General features: G+C 31.3%; 1 pseudogene; it reads left to right on the top strand.

Moving 5' to 3' along the window:
- Positions 1-7387: 7387 nt before the first annotated feature.
- On the top strand, positions 7388-9741 carry LOC145076177 (uncharacterized; annotated as a pseudogene).
- Positions 9742-14681: the final 4940 nt, after the last annotated feature.

Below are 14681 nucleotides of genomic sequence, written 5' to 3' on the forward strand. Positions count from 1 at the left end.
ACATACATCATATATGATTATATGTATTTAATCACATAAATCATATGTGATTAAATACATATAATCACATGGGGTTATATGTATCTAATCACATATTATTTATATAGATAAAACTCGTTTTCAAATTTTCGATTCAATAATTTTCTTATGTATCTAGTCACATATAATCACCTACGATTAAATACACGATAATAAATATTGAATCCAAAACGCAAAATGAATATTATTCATATAAATCATATATGATTATATGTAGACAAGATTCCTTTTCAAATGTCGACAAAGAACAACTATTGAATTGTGAACGCAAAATCAAATCTCGTGCACATAAATCATATATGATTAAATACATCTATTAAAATATGATTAATTACATATAATCACATTTGGTTAAATATATGAGAACAATTATTGAATCGAGAACGCGAAAACAAATAATATCCATATAAATCATATGTGATTAGATATATATAATCACATGTGATTAAATAATTAAGAATAACTATTGAATCGCGAACACGAAAATAAACCTTGTCCACATACATTGTATGTGATAATCACACGTGATTTATGTAAACAAGATTTGTGTTCACGTTTTTTGATTAAATAGATGTTATTGTGTATTTAATAAAATATGATTAAAAACATGTAATCACATGTAACTAAATATATCTAATCACATATGATTAAAATGGACAAAATTCGTTTTTACTTATTTCCAGTCGAATTACTTGCCATTTTCTATTTATATTTTACCCATACAATATTTTTCATATTAGCTAATTAGCCTTAGGGATATTTTCTTAAAATACAATTTATGTTTACAAAATTTGAATATCATTACCTGTTAATTTATACGAACACTTATTATGAATAATTAGAGTAATAAGTTTTAAAAATAATATTAGATCCTATTATGTATTGGTTATATAATTAAAGCAATAAAATTTAAAAATAACATTAGATGCTATTACTTATTGGTTATATAATTAAAACAATAAATTTTAAAAATAATATTAGATATTAGTTATGAGTAATAGAATACAGATGCATATGTATATCTTTAAAGTAAATAAATAAGCCCATTTTATTATTTTTATGAAATAAGTCGTATTATAACCTGAAGCCCAAATTAGACCCAAATAATAGATAAATCTCATTTTAACCTAATTCATTCTAAAGAAACACAGTCAACTCCATACCTCATCAGTTGCAGTCGTACCTAGCCTCCATCTCCATCTCCGACCACCGCTTCTTTCATCGACGACATTCACCTCCAATTCCGACCACAACTTCTTTAGCCGGAGACATCGAATCTGTCAATTCCTCCGCTTAACTGCATTTCAGTCTCACCATTCTCGTATTACAGTCACCTCATCCTGCTAAACTTCCTTGTAGGCCGATGACAAGCAACTCTCCAGCGAAGCTTCCTTCTCCAACGAATCTCACTTAATACCAAACTCTAATCAATGATCTTGCTTCAGTACGTACCCATGCGTAAGAATTTCAGTATATCTTATCGCATCAAGCTAGAACGATGAAATGATACAAAGTAATATATCATAAATTTGGTACCGAGAGTCGTTGGTTCTCGTCACCGGTGAGAAAATCGGAAAACTAAAGGCAATACCTCCTAATGAGTTAATAAACATCGTTGAAATTTCTTAGGTTCGATATGGTGCAGCTTCGCCATGAGATTGTGAGTGAATTCACAAATTCAGCTATACTTTTAGCATTTTCGATGGCGTTCCGGTGGCTCCGTCGATAGTTCGAGGATTCCAACGCGATTTTTGATGATTCAGACATGTCCGGATCTGGTCTTTTTAAACTTCAATCCAGATATGTTGAAAGTAGATATGGTAGGCAGTTTAGGGGAGAAAAAGAGGTGATGCGCATTCATAGAGAGTGGAGAAATAACATTCTGGCGGAGGTCCGGTCGATCCGGCTACCGGTGGCGACCCGGTGATGGCAGTGGCTCGATGTCCGGCTATTGTCCGGTTGTTCTTTGGTGGAGCAACTTAACGTTATAGAGCGTGATAATTTAATACAGTGACGGATTGTGGTTGTGTTGCTGGAAATTGTTCTCAAATGTTCTCAATATAAAAAATATTCTCATTCAAACATACCTCTCTCTCTCTCTCTATCTCTCTCTCTCTCTCTCTCTCTCTCTCTATATATATATATATATATATATATATATATATATATATATATATGAGAGAGAGAGAGAGAAGATCGGGTGATGACTCTTTTTAAAGTGAGTACTCGTGAGGACACCTTAAAAAAATTGAAAAAAAAATCTAAAAAAAATACAAATCATAAAATCGAGCATATTACTACACCAGAGAGAAACAAATTGGATCATTAAATTGAAAAATGAATCATTTTTATGATCCGTGATTCAATTTAATGATGCCATTTTTTTTTCACTTTTTTTTGTCTCCCAGATATAGTACTATGCTCGATTATATTTTTTTAGATTTTTTTTAAAAAATTTTGAAAGTGTCGTCACGAGTCCTCACAGAAAAGAAAGTCTTCATCGGAAGCGGACCATATATATATATATATATATATATATATATATATATATATATATATATATATATATATATATATATGTTATCTAAAGGGCCAAAACCAAAACCAAAAAGAGGCTTAATAGATTTATTAGGCTAACATCCCCCATCAAATTCATAATGCGACAACAATAAGCATTGAGAGTCTTTCAGACAAAAAATGAACTCTAGGAGCAGTTATGCTTTCATAAACATATCAGTAAAATGCACAGTGGATGAAACATGATGTAGAGAAATAGTCCACTTATGAAGGTGACAACGAGTGAAATGATAACCGATTTCAATATGTTTTGTCCGCTAATGGAACACAAATTAGTGGCAATTATTATCGCACTCTCATTGTCGCAGTGCAAAGGGGTGGGATGAGAAATGTGAACACCCATATCAGTAAGAAGCCATCTTAAACAGACAATCTCACAAGTTGTAACAATCGTAGCTTGATACTTAAATTCTTTAGATGATCGAGAGACAACATCTTGTTTCTTACTCTCCCACGAAATCAACGAATCTCCAAGAAAAATACAATACCCTGTAGTAGACTTGCGATCATAAACATAACTATCCCAATCAACATCACTTTAAGCATAGAGTTCAAGAGAGGATGTGGAAGGAAACACAAGGCTATGGAACTGAGTACCACAAAGATATCTCAAAATACGAAGAAAAAATCCACTATAAATAGTAGAAAGATCAATTATCAACCAGATTACCGCTAGAGTAATATACGACCTAGTGACAGTAAGATAAACCAAACTCCCATCAATGTTACAAGAAAGGCTCAGATCTGATAAGGGGACACCATTAGTTGGAGAATACTTTACATTGCTTTCTAGAGGCATATCAACTGTCCCTTTATCTGAGAGTCGTGCGCGTTCAAATAAATCGGATATATACTTTGTTTGAGATAAAAGATAACCTTTTGGAGATTGAGCAACTTCAACCCCCAAGAAATAGCGTAGTAAGCCCAAGTCATTCATATCAAATCGTTTAGCAAAATCAAGTTTCAAAGATTCTATACCATCATGATCATCATAAATAATAATCGTGTCATCAACATATAAGGAAAGAATGATCTGACCTGTACCTATAAATCTAACAAAACAAATCTGGATCATGGCTACTAGGACAAAAACCAAGCGGAATAATTACCGTAGAAAATTTCTCAAACCAAGCACGAGGGGCTTGTTTGAGACCATACAACGCTTTTCGAAGCCGAAAAACTTCACCTGGCAAGTAAGCAATACCTGAAGGATGAGACATGTATATCTACTTATGGAGATCACCATTCAAGAAAGCATTCTTGACATTCATCAGATAAATCTTCCATTATCAAACAGAAGAAACAACAATCAGAGTGCGACATGTAGTCATTTTCGCAACTAGAGAAACAGTCTCCTCATAATAGATAACATACTTTTCCGAATATCCTTTTGCAAAATTTTTGGCTTATAATGTTCAATGGACCCATTAGATTTAATTTTGATCTTGTATACCCAACGACAACCAATAGTGTGCATCCAGAGGGAAGTAGAACCAAATATTCATATAGGTTTGGTAAAGAGTTGTAAGTTCCTCAACCATAACTTTCTGCCAAAGGGGGTTAGAGTCAACCTCTTTGTAGGAATTTGGTTAAGTGAGACAATATACATTGGCAATAAAGGAGACAAACTATGGCGAGTAACAAGACTAGACAAACTATGGAAGTTTGGTGGATTTTCGATTATGAGTAGGCCTCATTGGCCTTAATGGTGAGCGATCGTAATTAGCAACAGGTGGAGGAACTATAGCAGTGGGTGGGGGATCCAGAGGGTTGTATAAAGTTGTTGAAGAATTAGAAGAAAAGTCATCACTGTTACTACTAAAAGGATCAATAGTTTTAAGTTCTTACTGAGTCATTTCATGAGATTGAACATGAATGTTATTGAATGAAATGCGTTCTACAAAGGTGACGTGTCAAGCACCATACAGTTTTTGAGTCGTCGGGTCGTAGCACCAATATCCTTTTTGAGTTGTACCATACCCTAAGAATACACATAGAGCTAATTTTAGAGACAACTTGTTCCATTAAGCGTGAGGTCGTAAAACAAAATAGGTACAAGCAAAGACCCGCAATGAAGAATAATTAGGAAGTTTGCCATACATTTTTTCATATGGAGACAACCCAAAATTGTGTGCAATGGGAATACGGTTGATAACATAGAAAAAGGTAACAACAACTTCTCCCGAAAAATACTAAGGACTTGAGAGGATAGTAACAAAGACCGTGCAGTTTCAACAATGTGATGATGTTTTCTTTCTACAATACCATTTTGCTGAGGCATATTTATACATGATTATTGATGTAGAATGCCATCAGATGTCAGTAACCGAGTAAAATCATTAGAGGTATATTTCCCTCCCAAATCACATTGGAAGCATTTTATAACAGTAGAGTGTTGAGTCTTGACTAGGGTGCTAAATTCGTTATATATCGTGAACAAGTCAGATACATGCTTCATAAGATAAACCCACATATAATGATTGTAATCGTCTATAAAGGAAACATAATGAGTGGATCCTCATTTAGGGGAAATTGGTGAGGGACCCCACACATCAGAATACACAAGATCAAACGGAGCAACAGAGCGAGTGACACTTTTATTAAACGATAGAGCATAAAATTTTGTCAGTTTTCAACCACAATAGTAAGAAATATTATGACTGTTCAAATGACCTAAAACACCAATAGAGGCTAAAAACTTTAAACGTGAAGCTGACACGTCTCCTAAACATGTCTGCAAAAGACAATATTCAGAAGACGAATTACTCAAACGAAAAGGGACAAATCAACACCATTGGAAGCAGAATCAAACACTTTAAGTTGTTCCAAGACATATAGTTCTCTTAACTTACGGTGGATCCTAATTATCCGTTGGGAGTGAGAATCAAGAACACAACAAAGAGAATCAAAAAAGAAAACCCAATAACCAGATTTAACTGAAGCAAGATTTAAAACAAGTGTGGGAATATAATAGACATCATTAAGAGATATATGAGGAATGAAAATAGAACCAAAACCTTATATAAGCATAGGTGCAATACTAGTAGGCACAACTAAAACAGATGATCTATAAGACAAAGGAACAAAAGATGTCAAGTAAGGTGACACATGATGAAATGTACCAGAGTCCAAGATCCATAAAGATAAAGGAATACATGAAGTGATGGATAAGGAAAAACCTGAATAAGATATAGATGTAGGCATGGTTGCATAATTAAGAACAAGGAATTGTCTGGACTGCTTAAGAACTTGAGGATCCAATGCAGAAGATGATGTAGTGGTAACATGAACATTAGTTTCTACTATAGGGTGAAATGATCCAAATGATCTATTTTGTTACTTCGTTTCCTTGTTCAATAACATTGGTTATTGAGACTTCCAATGATTCTTCTGTGTGTAGTAAGCACATTCATCAAAACTAACTTTCCGAACTGGGCTATCATTCGGAGACATATTGACAGTAAACAATCAAACAATAAAATAGAACAAAAAAACCTCAGAATCGACGAATACCAACAATAACTAAACAAGCCAAACTTCAAACAATAACAAAGGCGAATAAAAACGCTTTCTAAACAAAAAATTATGCCGCGATTATAATAATCATTATGAGAATTCAATGAAAAAAAGGGTATTTTTGCGGCAACAGTGAGAAATCACAACAAGAAATCGACAAAAAGGTATTTCGACGTACTGAAAGCAGCACTAAAAATGATGAAACAACATAGAAACCCTTAAAAATCGATAAAATCGAACTAAAAAAAGACAATAGAAATCCTTAAAATAATGAAAAATTGAACAAAACAAAGCAAATGGAATACATAAACATATCAGAAAATCTACTCAAAGTCGCCAAAACTTAGGTACAAGTCGCCCCAAACAAACATAAACAACAAATAAATTGTAGCTCTGATATCATGTAAATAATGAACAAAACACTGTTAGGGTTTTTTTATTGAATAATAAAAATATACAATTACAACAAAGAAAAATATAATATATATCCGAAAGCTAATTAGGTTAAACCTAGTTAAATGACCTTGCTAAATAGCGGCGGACTCACAGTGGGGGCAATGGGGGCAGCTGCCCCCACAACAAATTTTTTTTTTTTTTTTTTAAAATATCTTTTTGAAATTTTTTGAAAAAAAATAAGAAATTAAGGAGGGTAAAAGTTTTAGTATTGGCGGCTTTATTGGCACAGTTAAAAGATAAGAAGGATAAATAAATAAAAAGAAAGCACGCCTCTTTTAGTTCTCACTTCTCACGACAAAAAATTGATTCTGTTTGCTCATTTCATTTACAGGCTTATAGTTTTGAGTTTTGTGTTTGACTTTATTTTCCATTGATTCACCCTTCATGCCAGGTAATATTCATATACTTTGTTTATTATCATTTTTCAAATAATTGGGTTTTATCCCCTAGAATCTAATTATGTCGAATTGTTAATTGATTTCACTTTCTATACCCAATACACATATCGACGTCCATAGTTTTCAAATAATTTACCTTTGATTGATCTTCTTTATATATATATATATATATATATATATATATATATATATATATATATATATATATATATATATATATATATATATATATATTCTGAAATTCTGATACAATTATTATTCATTTATTTGGGTATTATTTTTAATTAGGCTTTATATTTTGTAATTATAAATACAGGGGAAATGGATAAGTTTATTATTAGAACTTCTACAAACATGGGGCAAAGCTCAAAAATAAGGCCAATTTTGGAAAAAACTACAAAATGGGGCAAAACTCAAAAAGAAAGCCAAATTTGGAGCAAACTACGAACATGGGACAAAGTTCAAAAAGAAATTGTGAAGAAATTAATTTAAACGAGCTTCTTGCCGACCCTGGGACTCGAAGAAGAATGTCTAAATATAATCCTAATGATCGTGAGAAAATTCGAAGAGCCTACTTACAAAGAGGTCCTCATCAACCGCGTGGTCATAAGTTCCGTCAAACAGCTTTTGGTAAGACGAAAAGGAGATTTATTCGTGGTTGGTTCGATTTGGATTTATACAAACCTTGGTTAGAATACAGCGTGACGGAAGATGCTGCATTCTGCTTATATTGTTATTTATGTGATGATGATGTCGAAGCAAGTGATGGCAAATCTTTCATAACCGAAGGATTCAATAATTGGAAAAAGCCGGAAAGATTTAAAATTCATATTGGTGGTCCAGGGAGTGCTCACAATCAAGCCCGACAAAAATGTGAAGATTTGATGAATCAAAATCAACGCATTGCGTATTCGTTTATTAAGCAATCTGATCAAATCAAAATTGAGTATAAGACTCGATTACTCGCATCTGTTGATTGTGTTTGATACCTTCTACTTCAAGGTTTAGCATTTCGGGGCCATGACGAGTCAGAACTTTCAAGTAATCAGGGGAACTTTAGAGAGTTGTTGAAGTTTTTGGCGGACCACAATGAATAAACAAGAAAATTCATCTTGCAAAATGCTCCAAAAAAAAACAAGTTGTACTCTCATAAAATCCAAATAGATATAGCATCGTCTTGTGCAATTGAAACTAGTAAGCTTATAATTGAAGATATTGGGGATGACTACTTTTCTATTTTGGTTGATGAATGCCGTGATGTCTCCACGAAAGAACAAATGGCACTTGTACTTCGATATGTAGACAAAAAAGGTTACGTAATTGAACGCTTTCTTGGGATTGTACATGTACCAAATACTAACTCTTTGTCCTTGAAAGCACCCATTGATTCATTACTTACAACATACAAGCTTACTGTGTCACGAATTCGTGGGCAAGGCTACGATGGAGCTAGCAATATGCGAGGTGAGTTTAATGGTCTCAAGAGTCTGATTTTAAGGGATAATAGCTCTGCATTTTATGTCCATTGCTTCGCACATCAACTCCAGCTGGTTCTTGTTGCTGTAGCTAAGAATCATGTTGATATTGTTTTGCTCTTCACTATGATTAGCAAGTTAGTGAATGTTGTTGGAGCCTCTTGTAAGCGTAAAGATCTGCTTCGTGAGAAACAAGCTGAGAAGATCCTAGAAGCAATAAATATTGGTGAAATTGAAACTGGTAAAGGGTTAAATCAAGAATATACTCTTCAAAGGGCAACCGATACACGATGGGGATCTCATTACGTAACATTGTTGAACATCAGTATCTTATTTTCTTCTATAATTGAGGTACTTGAGTATGTTGTTGAGGATTGTGGGAGCTCTGAGCAAAAGGCAGAAGCAGTCATATTGTTGGATTGGACACAATCTTTTGATTTTGTTTTTGCATTGATCTTGATGAAAAGTATACTTGGAATTACAAACGAGTTATCATTGGCATTACAGAGGAAAGATCAAGATATAGTGAATGCTATGGAACTAGTTGGTATTTCAAAACAAAGGTTAAAGACACTGAGAAACGAAGGGTGGGAATCATTGGTCAAAGAAGTTTATTTATTTTGCGAAAAGTATAGTATTGCTATTCCAAAGATGGATGATGTCTTTGTAGCTCGAGGTAGGCCTCGTCGTGTAGCTCAGCAAGTGACGAACCTTCATCATTATGAAAATGAGTTATTTAAAAATGTGATAGATTGGGTGCTTCAAGAACTTAGAAGTAGATTTAATGAAACCACTACTGAATTGCTACTTTGTATGGCTTGCTTGAACCCCGATGATTCTTTCTCATCTTTCAAGAAGGAGAAATTGGTTATCTTAGCCCAACTTTATCCCTCAGACTTTTCTGAACAGACATACTTGTTCTTGAGAATCAGCTTGACACATATATTTTTGATATGAAATCTAGTGTTCATTTTTCTGGTTTAAAGGGAGTTGGATACCTTGCAATGAAGCTAGTCGAGACAAAGAAAAATTTCATTTACCACTTGGTTTATCGACTGATCAAACTAGTTTTGGTTTTACCCATCTCAACGGCTTCAGTTGAACGATCATTTTCAGCGATGAAGATTGTGAAAACTCGATTGCGCAACAAAATTGGGGACCAATATGATTGTTTGGTTACATACATTGAGAAAGAGATTTTTCAAACGATTCCAAATGACAGCATTTTGAAAAGATTTCAAACAATGAGATCCCGTTGTTGCCAATTACCGAGTACATGACAGGTTATTGTTTATTAGATGGTCATTAATTGTTTAATGGAACTACTTTATTTGTATTTCCCTAGTTTATGTTCCTTTTGATCTCTTGGAAAAGCAAGTGGTTATCCATTATCTAATTATAATATTAAAAAAAATGTCTATATCTTGTTTATTATAATAACTGTGGTTTAATTGTTGCCGGAAGATACTTGTTTGCAAGATAAGTAGATCTTTGTGTGTACATCTTCAAACCGCTTCAAGTTGATTTTTTTTGCTCCCTGTTTAAATTTTTTTTGGGTCCGCCTCTGTTGCTAAACCTAGTTAAATGACCTTACTAAAGAGCCTGAATCAAACAGGCCTAATAGATTTATTAGGCTAACAATAAGAAGTCCGATTTTTTTCACAATTGCTCTAAACCTTATGTTTTGATCTATAATAGGAACAATAAATATAAGATAAAGTGCCTTGGTTGATTTTGTTATTTACTCTTTGTAATGTTGTTTTTATTTACTCTTTGTACTATGTTCTTTTTTCTAACTTTCAGCTATAGTTCTAATATAGTTCCATAGTTAAAAAAAAATACGCATATTATTTGCAAGTTTAAAAATTTAATATTATCATTTGAAATAGAAAAATTGTTTATGTATTAGTTAGGTCAAAAATCAGATAGGTAAAGACAGAAAAGCAAAATCATTCCAAAATCAATCACTTAAACGAGAGTTTTGCAACTTTTCATGCATACTTTATATAAAGGTTGCTTTTTTGGGACCTTCAATTGTCAAAACCAACGTAAAAGAACCGCCTTCACTAAGTGGTAATGGATATATATTTGGTCTTCTTTAAGATGTGATATTTCTTGAATTTTTATATTATTTTCTATATGTGGTTAGTGATTAGTTAGTATATTAAGTTTGTTGAATTTGTATATTAAGTTAGTTGAATTTGTCAATATCAAATGGGCTATACCCCAAATTGGCTCATATATTTTTATTTGGTCGCTACAAAAATTCTATCCACAAATAATTTGGTAACCAATGTAGATTTAAAAATAGGAAAGAAAAAAATAACAACTACTAACTAGAGATGTTAACTACTCACTGGTTTTGTATTGTTTTCTGCCAAACCAAAGATCGGCCCATTTAAGTTATGATGAAATGGAATACATATTAAGAATTAAATTTGTGATACTAATATAAGCTGATGCCAAAAAGTATAATCAATTATGTGTGCTTCAAGTTAATTTAAGGTTAGGTGGAAAAGAAAGCAAAGAGGAAGATCACATTTTTTTGGAATGATAATCGAAAAATGTGTGAGAGAAAGGAACTACTTTACAAATCAGCACAACACCACCAATGCTTTGCATCATTACAAGAACAATAACATATTTTTGTTTTCATTGATATATATATATATATATATATATATATATATATATATATATATATATATATATATATATATATATATATATATATATATATATATATATATATATATATATATATATATATATATATATATATATATATATATATATATATATATATATATATATATATAAATAACGAAATCTCCAAAAAAGAAAAAATCTCAATATTTTTTTGTCAAGGATTAGATGTCCATGCATTGTCCCACCGACTAATCAATGGGCGAGGTTGAGGTGTGTAATTCCACAAAAAAGGTTGGGTTTCAAACCCCGATATATTGCTAACATTTCACGATTGACATTTCATACGGACTATAACACGGGTTTTACAGGGGCCATTTAGACGATGTAGTTTACCATTGTTTAAATATGTTCTCTTGAAAGGCTTAAGCGGTTGCATTTGCACTCCTTCAAGATGTGATTGTCCTCTAGAGTTTATCGAAAATAAGAGCCCTCTGAAATGGATATAATTCGCATTTTCATCTTCTTTTTCCATTTAATGGATATTACAAACATGAATACTTAGTGGGTCAATTGGTCGAGAAAATACATTTTAAATTTACGAACTTGATTATATATTTTCTTTTAGGATGAAAAATTGTTGATTGCAGTTATATACTATTAAAACCATTTAAATGTTATTATTAACTGTTAAGATTGGAAAGAAAAAGATGACACTGGTTTTGTATTGTTTTCCACCAAACCAAAGATCAGCCAATATAAGTTACGATGAAATGGACTATAGATTATGAATTAATTTTGTGATACTAATATAAGCTGATGGCAAAAACTATAATCGGTTATGTGTGCTTCAAGTTAATTGAATGTTGGAGCCTTGGAGGAAAAAGAAAGAAAAGGGGGATATCACATTCTTATTGCAATGATAATTGATAAATGTCGAAATTAACACCACCAACGCTTTGCATCATTACACACAATTCTAACCACTTATTCTTAATTGCCTCTTAATAATTCCAAATTCATTATTTTTTATTTATGAATAGAATGTCTATTATATTATTTTTGTTTGAAGTTTTTAAAGAACGAATTACAAAAACAGTTACATTTTTTGTTTTACATTTACATAAGCAATATTTTTAATTTTTACTCTTAATAAGAATATACTTGTAATTTTTATGGGTTATAACGATCTTTAACTTGAAGAACCCGTACCCATTATCAAGTCCAGAAGCCTATAGTGTATGTGCTTTTAGTGTTACATAATTATTTTGGTTTATGTGGAATTTATATAATTGACAAATGGTTCAAACTGTGATCTAATTAATACAAGTTATGTTTTGTAAACAATTGTCTAATGAGAATTTGATACTAAATATGATGAATGAAGGAGGGTCACGATTAGAGCCCCATGCAGTGTCTCACAGACTAATCAACGAGCAAGGTTGAGGGATAGCATCCCCAACCCTAAACATATACTTAGACTAGAAGTGCGTTGAAAAAACACCTTCCAAAAGGCTTTAGATGCCTTTGGCTACTTCTGGATTTTCAAGAAGTAGGCGATCTCAAGAAGTGTTTAACTGGAATTAGCTTGATCTTCAAGGTAAGTGGTTAGCACCCTATATGGAACAATTAAGTGAGTGCTCTTGATTAAATGCATAAATCGTTGCATCTGGACTCCTTTGGAGTTGATTGCCCATTGGAATGTCTTGAATATAAGACACCTTCAGGTATGGTTATAACTACCATTCACATTCTTATTATCAATTTTACAGATATTGTGAATATCTATATCTTATATAACCTTAAAACAAACTTTTGGTGAGTTGTCAAAAGCTCCATATTTCAAGGCCACATGACATACATAATTCAATGCTATTTGTGAATAACAACCGTTGGTAAGGGTTCATTTTATGTTAAGTCATTTCTCACTGATTTAATACAAGTCTTAATCTATTAAGTCACAAAGTTGGCCCAAAAAGCATAAAGCTACCCATTTTACCCTTTTTGGCAAAAATCCATATCTCATGCATTTCTTCTATTGAACGTACTCCTCTAATCCAATCTTAGTGGCTTAAACCTATATTGGCCATTTTCATGAAGTCACCACTTCATAAACCTTCTATATTCTTATAAATGATCATTTTCCCTTTTAGTCAATAGTTGACTAAAACTCAACCCTCTCTAAATTTTATGTTCTTACAATCTACCCTCTTTAAAGAAATTTCACCCTCGAAATATTTTCTTATCCTCTTGGTTATTTTCTCACTTAATGGCTCATTTCTAAGGGGGAAAATGACATAAAAGCCCATATGTTTTCACAAAAATATCGGTTTTACCACTGGACGTGTTTTATGTCCAGTAAAGCCCGAAGTTCTGTTTAATTTGTTCATTTTTACCCTTGTAGCCGGTTTCCAGGTAACCTACCGGTTACCTAATGCCGGTAAAGCTCTTGAATTTTCAAAAAATTTCGGATTTACCCTTAAGTTTTTCAAAAATGTTCGGATTTACCATTACCTTGATTGTTATTTTGATTATTATTATTATTATTATTATTATTATTATTATTATTATTATTATTATTATTATTATTATTATTATTATTATTATTATTAATCGTATAAAAATATTTTATACATACATTTTTAAATGTATAAAATATTTCATATGTTTTTAATACATTTTTTTTACATATTACTATTACTATTATTATTATTATTATTATTATTATTATTATTGTTATTATTATTATTATTATTAATACATTTTTAAATGTATAAAAATATTTTTACTAATATAAATATATTTTTAAAAATATATATACTTGTATTTAATATTTACATATACATTTGAAAGCCCATGTATCCCTATAGAAATGTATTTATATATTAAAAATGTATTTATTTGTATTTAGTAGGTATAAGTATAAATATATATTTATTTCATATACAAATATATTATATACATATAAATATAAAAATACATATTTATATGGTTTATATTATATAAAAGATATAATTAAATGTATTTGTCTATATTACCAACTATAAATATGTATTTATTATCAAACATCATACTAAATAGATATGCAAAATAAATATTCATCAATTAAAACCATAACGTACAAGATTTAGTATAAAATTTGAAAAAACCTTTATTATTCAACTATATTAGGTTAATAGTGAGTAGATAACAATAAATGATCAACAAATAACACTTGTAAATGGAAAATACATAATATAATTAAAAAAAACCTCGACAAAAATACTTGATCATTGTAAAAATTAAGTATTATCAGCTTAAAATCATTCATTAACCGTTTTTATCTCAAAACTTGATAACGAAATGTCAAATGCGAGTCTAAACTTCATTTATGATTGTTGTAAGTTCACAAAAAAAGATCACGAAATGCATCATTTATTATATTGATCTGAAGCATTTGTTTTTGCAAAATCAGTCATTGACGATATTTTTTACTTTATCAAGTTTTTTTTGTTCGATTCAACAATTATAGATAGAGATTTAGGGTTTTCAAACGTATATAAATACTAAATACAAGTACATATATTTTTAATAA

This window comes from Lactuca serriola, chromosome 9 (assembly GCF_051521515.1).
Source record: "Lactuca serriola cultivar US96UC23 chromosome 9, Lser_US96UC23_V15, whole genome shotgun sequence".
NCBI classification, from domain to species: Eukaryota; Viridiplantae; Streptophyta; class Magnoliopsida; order Asterales; family Asteraceae; genus Lactuca; species Lactuca serriola.